This window comes from Siphateles boraxobius, unplaced genomic scaffold, assembly GCF_051911475.1.
Source record: "Siphateles boraxobius isolate OS27281-9 unplaced genomic scaffold, OSU_SipBor_1 165, whole genome shotgun sequence".
Classification (NCBI taxonomy): domain Eukaryota; kingdom Metazoa; phylum Chordata; class Actinopteri; order Cypriniformes; family Leuciscidae; genus Siphateles; species Siphateles boraxobius.
In genome coordinates this window covers 45989-52471 of record NW_027508772.1, presented here as the reverse complement: position 1 = coordinate 52471, position 6483 = coordinate 45989, and positions in this window count along the sequence as shown.

The window sequence follows — 6483 nt, the reverse complement described above, 5'->3', positions numbered from 1 at the left end:
CAGCACCTCGTCTCTGGAACTCGCTTCCACCAGACATCCGCAACAGTGACACGCTTTCCATTTTTAAATCCCGTTTGAAAACTCATCTCTTTAAACTGGCATATCCCACGTGATCATTCTTTTTCAATTTTTATTTCCACTTGTTATGTTCCATGATTTTATGTGATGTAATTATAGTTGTTAATTTTATCGATTTAATGCTGTACTGTTTCATTTTGTTTTGTGCGGTGACCTTGAGTGTTCTGAAAGGCGCCTATAAATAAAATGTATTATTATTATTATTATTATGATATATTTATGTGCACTGTCTAATTATTTTGTATATAATACTCACACATGCATGTATGCATTTAAGAAAAATTTATGTATCTATAAAATATGTATATTTATGTATAATATCAATATATATACAGTATATACATGCAAGTATTTCTTAAATATACATGCATATATGTGTATTTATATATACAAAATAATTATACAAAGTACACACACATATATTATTTAAACATAAACTTTTATTTTGGATGCTATTGCTCGTTGCCCTGCACTAATTAAAGCGAGATGTATTGGAGCTCCAGGTAACGCTGGGACAGACAGACCATCTGAGCACTGATTCTGGATTAATTAAGGGAGTTTTTGTATTATCTTTCCTCTTTTTATTTTCGAGGACATTTTATGAAATATTGAGTAGAATGAAGAGTAAGTGGGATCAACGTATTTTATTAAGTGTTTACAATGATCTTTTACAGCTGAAATAATTGTATAGAACAAGAGTAATTGCAGTTCATCTGTGACCGTCAGAAACTGCATGTTTTCTCATGCTTTGGCGATTACTTGATCCATGGTTTGTATTTAACCACATTTACTGTTTTTTGAAGTTGAAGTCACATGTTTGTTATCTGCATTATTAAAAGAGACATTCTTTTAAATTTATTTGTGTGTTTAATATTATAATAATGTTTCTTTTGGTTTCTGAGGCTTTTATTCTACAATCAGTGACTATTTAACCCTTCACCTTATTTGCTATTGGTGTAAAGTGAGGTTACACCTTTAATCAACACTTGTCTCTATCTGATCTGTGGCATGCACGTAAAGTCATTTTTAAACTCATTCAGTTGGTGGAAACAAACAAAGAAATCTATAAGATGGTAAAACTGGTGTGTGTGATTTCCATTACACGAGAGTAGATGTTAAAACTTCATGCTGATTTGTACTCGACTTTCGCCAAGATAAGGATCAATTAAGACAGCTTTACAGTAACCTATGCCTCTCCATCCATTTACGCTTCTTTCCAAATGGTGATGTGAATCTCCTTCTGTCTGGTGTTAATAGCTGCAGTGTATTTGCACACACAACGGCTGCAACCACAGTGCGGTCCCCACATGACAACCGTCTGGATTGAGCTGAGTAGGGGACAACTCTAGGGTCTTCAAGTGGGCACCTTCCATCCTCAGTGTTTCGTCGACTAGCCCACGACACCTCAAGAGGGCTCGACAGTGACTCTGGCGTCCCCGAGTCACCCCCCTCCGTCCCCCGCTCAACTCAGCCCAGCTTACTGACCTCTACATCCCTCCTGCTGCTGAGGTTGCTCCTTCCTCATAGTTCACATGTGACCAAACCACAATCTCTCACAACCCGACCATACGCGCCAACCCGTTTGACTAAGGCTGTCGAGCCCCACTGCGGACGTTAAAGCAGGTCAGTGGCAACAGTTCCGTATGGCATACTACCGCAAAACACAATATCTGTCCAAACACCAATCCTCATTCACGCAAAATACACAGGAACGTAATAACTGTAATTACTATGCAAACTATACAAATAAACCAACAGACTCTTCAAATTTTCAAGAATTTTTCGAAACCGTAGCATGGCGGCCTGTACACAGCCAGCCAGAATCTTTCCGTCTCAACCACAGCCAGTTGCTGCTCCTCTCTGCTGCTTCAGATAAGTTCTTTACTGTGCGACGTAACTCTTGGCCACTGAATCCGAGGTCTCTGAGGAACCGGGTTGTGGAGTGTGCCACAAATCCTCGACAACCCACTTCCACTGGATAAACCTGGACTCTCCATCCTCGCTGTTCTGTTTCAGTGGCCAGCTGAGCATACCGCATTTGTTCCTCTCATATGCCTCATCTACAGCATCATCCCATGGCACTGTTAACTCTATCAGTTGAACAATGTGTGCTGATCCGGACCACAAAACAATATCTGGTCGGAGGTTAGTGGTGGCAATCTCAGGTGGAAAAACAAGCAGTTGATCAAGATCAGCCAGCATTTTCCAGTCCCTAGCAGCTTCCAGTTGTCCTGGGCGAGAATTGGTTTTAACACCTTTTCTTGGTGGTTGCTCGCCTGGGCGGTGGAATATTGTCTTCTGTGTGTAATGTTTTGCTAGAACAGGTGGCAACTTATTGGTCATGTTACGCTTGTCTTAAAATGCTAAAGCCGAACATCGGAGTACTTGGTCATGACGCTAAGTAAACCGACCTTGGCTAAGAGCCACCTTACATCCTGTCAAAATTTGCCTTAATGTGGCAGGTGATGAACACAAAGGACAAGAGGGATCCTCTCCTACCCAGAGGTTTAGGTTCTGTGGTGATGGGAGAACATCATATGTTGACCTGATAAGGAAACTGATCCTACTCTCTTCCATTGACCAAAGGTCTTGCCAGCCCATTTTGCGTTGTTCCACACTCTCCCATCTCATCCAATCTCCCTGCTTGGCCTGGGAAATGGCCTTTATACACCTCAGCCTCTCCTCCTGATTTCGCAGCTCGTTGACTAAGAGCTTCCTCCTTTGAGCTGGGGCTGCCTTGTGCCATTTAGGAGGAGCTAAACTGAGCCCAAAACCCCCTCTTCCAGGCTGTACCTGCCCCACGATATCACCAATTTGAAGGGCAGCCTTTGCCTCTTCCACAGATTTCTTTGCTGACCACTTTCGACCAGTTTTTACCACAGGTGCTGCCTCCCTTACACATTTGTCGCGTGACTCTACTAAGGTCATTTCCAGTCTGACCTCGGCGCACTTAAACTCCTCGGTTAAAGCAGAGACTGGCAGCTGCAATATTCCTTTACTATAAAGTCCCACTCTGCTGAGGCAGCGTGGAACTCCCAACCATTTCCTGATATATTAACTTATTAACGCTTCCAGCTTATCCACTGTTGTCAAAGAAACCTCATACAAAGTCAGTGGCCACAGCAACCTTGGCAGTAGACCAAACTGAAAGCACCAGAGTTTTAGTTTGCATGGTAGAGCACAGCTATTTATGCTCTTCAACCCTTCCACTGCTTGTCGTCTAACTTCTCCCACTCGAACTGTGTCCTTTAGATCCCCATCGTACCATCTCCCAAGATGCACTGGCTTCTCAGAAACTGTTGGTATTGCCTCACCATTAATGAAGAATGTTTTATCTACTACCTTGCCTTTAATTATCGAGATGCTCCTTGATTTAGAGGGCTTAAATTGCATTTGTGCCCATTCAATGTTATCGATTAACTTACCCTATAACCGATTAGTGCAGGCTACTGTTGTAGTCATGGTTTTCATGTCATTCATGTATGCTCTGATTGGTGGTAGTCGCATCCCAGAAGCCAAGCGATCTCCTCCTACTACCCATTTTGATGCCCTAATGATTACTTCCATTGCCATGGTAAAAGCCAGTGGAGAAATGGTGCATCATGCCATTATTCCAACCTCTAAGCATTGCCATGTAGTGCTGAATTCTGTAGTTGAGAAACTAAATTGCAAATCTCCAAAATAGGCTTTCACTAAATTTGTTATCGACATCGGTATCCTGAAAAAATCAAATGCTGCCCAAAGGAGCTCATATGGCACTGAACCATATGCATTAGCCAAATCCAGGAATGTCACATGTAGCTCCTTCCTCTACTTTTTAGCTTATTGAATTCGTTGCCGGATAACATTGATGTATTCTATGCATCCTGAGAACCCTGGAATGCCCGCTTTTTGAACTGAAGTGTCAATGAAGCCATTCTTTAATAGGTAGGTTGACAATCTCTGAGCAATAATGCCGAACAAAATCTTACCTTCGACGTTTAATAGTGAAATAGGGCGAAACTGACTGATGCTTGTAGCATCTTTTTCTTTGGGTATAAAGACTCCCCCTGCTCGGCGCCATGCTCTAGGTACAACCTGCTTTTCCCAAGCCACTTTTATCAATTTCCACAGAATTCTTAGAACTCCTGAAGCACTCTTGTACACTCTGTACGGAACGCCATTAGACCCTGAAGATGATGAAGCCCTTGCCTTTCTCACAGCCTGCTCTATCTCTTTCCACTTAGGTGCACAGACCTCCATTTGGTATTCTGGTGGATTGACAGGTGGGATGTCTGACGGCATTGACATAGGCTCATGCCTTTTTGCATCTGTATGCGTTTCCTCCAAATATCTCTCTAGCTCAACCCTAGATGCTTTTAAAGTGCCATTATTCTCACTGGTGAATAACTTCTTTACGAATTTGAATGGGTCTTTATAGAAATTAGCCGTCAAACGCTCCTTCTTTTTGTAGCGTTTCCGTAGGTGCTCAGCTCTGCGTAATGTTGCAAGCTTATCTTTTATGGCCCTTTGTAAGGGATTGAGTCCCTTCTTTTGACTTTGTTCTGCTCTTTTCCATTGCTTCCTCAGCTGTCTCCTTTCTCTAACTAACCCTTCGAAGAAGAGGCGAAAATTGTGACTCGTGCGCTGTTATCTGTCACGCAGAGCTGCCAACTCTCACGCATTCGTGAGAACCGTATTGTTAGCTGCGCATGCGCGTGCGGTCTGTGTTTGTGTTTGGAGCTCCGTCGAATTGATTCATTAATCCCTGAGTTTCTTCTTTACTACTCATTTATAAACAATCACTTTCTATTTTTATATCATGTGAACTTATCCTCGACACCATTCCTTATAAAAAAACAATCGGATTGCTTTGATATCGCTTCTTCGATCCAACTTTCCGAATCTCGGCTACTAGCCTTTAGCCCGCTAGCATTTCACGCGTGGCCTCGCGCCTATCGACCCTCTCATTTTACACCCGTTTCACTGAAAGGATACGGGTTATATCCATCAGTTCAGTCCTAAATTAGTAGTGATATTGGTAGTATCACTACTAATTTACTGTTCATCTGTTATAATGGCGAACATATCGGATGTGTGTCTAACGTTACCTCTGAGTGCAGGTGAGGACACATTCGAGCTGTTTTCTGTACGATTGGAGCTGGAGTCGGTGGAGAAGCAGATCCGTGTTCTGCTGGTGAAGCAAGCCGAGCTGCGAGATCGGCGATCAGCGCTTGAAACATCACGCGCCGATGCTCACAAGTCAGTGGTTAGTAACTTTTTGACTCCGACTTCGTCTAATCCGTGCGTTTCTCTGCCCAGGAGGACGCGATCATCTCTGCCTTCACTCACTCCGGCACCGAGGCAACACCATGGACCCTGGGTGATCCCACAGCGGAAGACACGAGCCAGGACCAGACCAAGGACCTCCCCGCCCCTCCTGGTCTTCGAGATCTCCACCCGGAACCGCTTCTCCCCTCTTCGCGAGTCGGAACGTGACGCCGCCGTGATCATCGGCACTTCCATGGTCCGTCATGTCCGTGCTACCTCAGGTAAGCGTAAGGTACGCACTCACTGCTTTCCTGGTGCTCGTGTTCTTGATGTCGCTGCACAGATTTCCGAGATCCTGAACGGTGACGAGCGCGTCGGAGCTGTGGTGCTACACGCGGGGACGAACGACATCAGGCTGCGGCAGACGGAGGTTCTGAAGAAGGACTACAGAAGCCTGATCGAGACGGTTCGCAGCACATCGCCTGAAGCAACGATCATCGTGTCTGGACCGCTTCCCACGTACCGACTAGGACAAGAAAGGTTCAGTAGATTATTTGCTCTAAATGAATGGTTAATGTCACGGTGTAATGAACAGAAACTGCTCTTTGTAAATAATTGGAATCTGTTCTGGGAGCGACCTATGCTCTACCGTGCTGATAACCTGCACCCCAGCAGAGTCGGAGCGGCTGTTCTGTCGGACAACATCTCCAAGACGTTACACACCATATGACTAGAAAGTCAAAGTCCAAATCACAGTCTTTGCTGTCCCAACTTAATTGATATAAGTAGTGTAGAACATTATATAGAAACTGTGTCTATTCCTCGCTTAGTGAGGCCAAACAATAAATCTAGTGTAGGATCTAGCAAAAATCTTATTGTAATTAAACCAGAAAATCTAAATATCAGTGAACAAAAACAATTTCTAAAGCTAGGTCTTCTAAACATTAGATCGCTCACACCTAAGAAGGTCATTGTAAATGAAATGGTCACAGATAATAGTTTCGATGTACTTTGCCTTACTGAAACCTGGCTTAAACCAAATGATTATTTCGGTCTAAATGAGTCTACTCCACCAGGATACTGTTATAAGCATGAGCCCCGTCTGATCGGTCGTGGCGGCGGTGTTGCAACAATCTATAGAGATATTCTTAATGT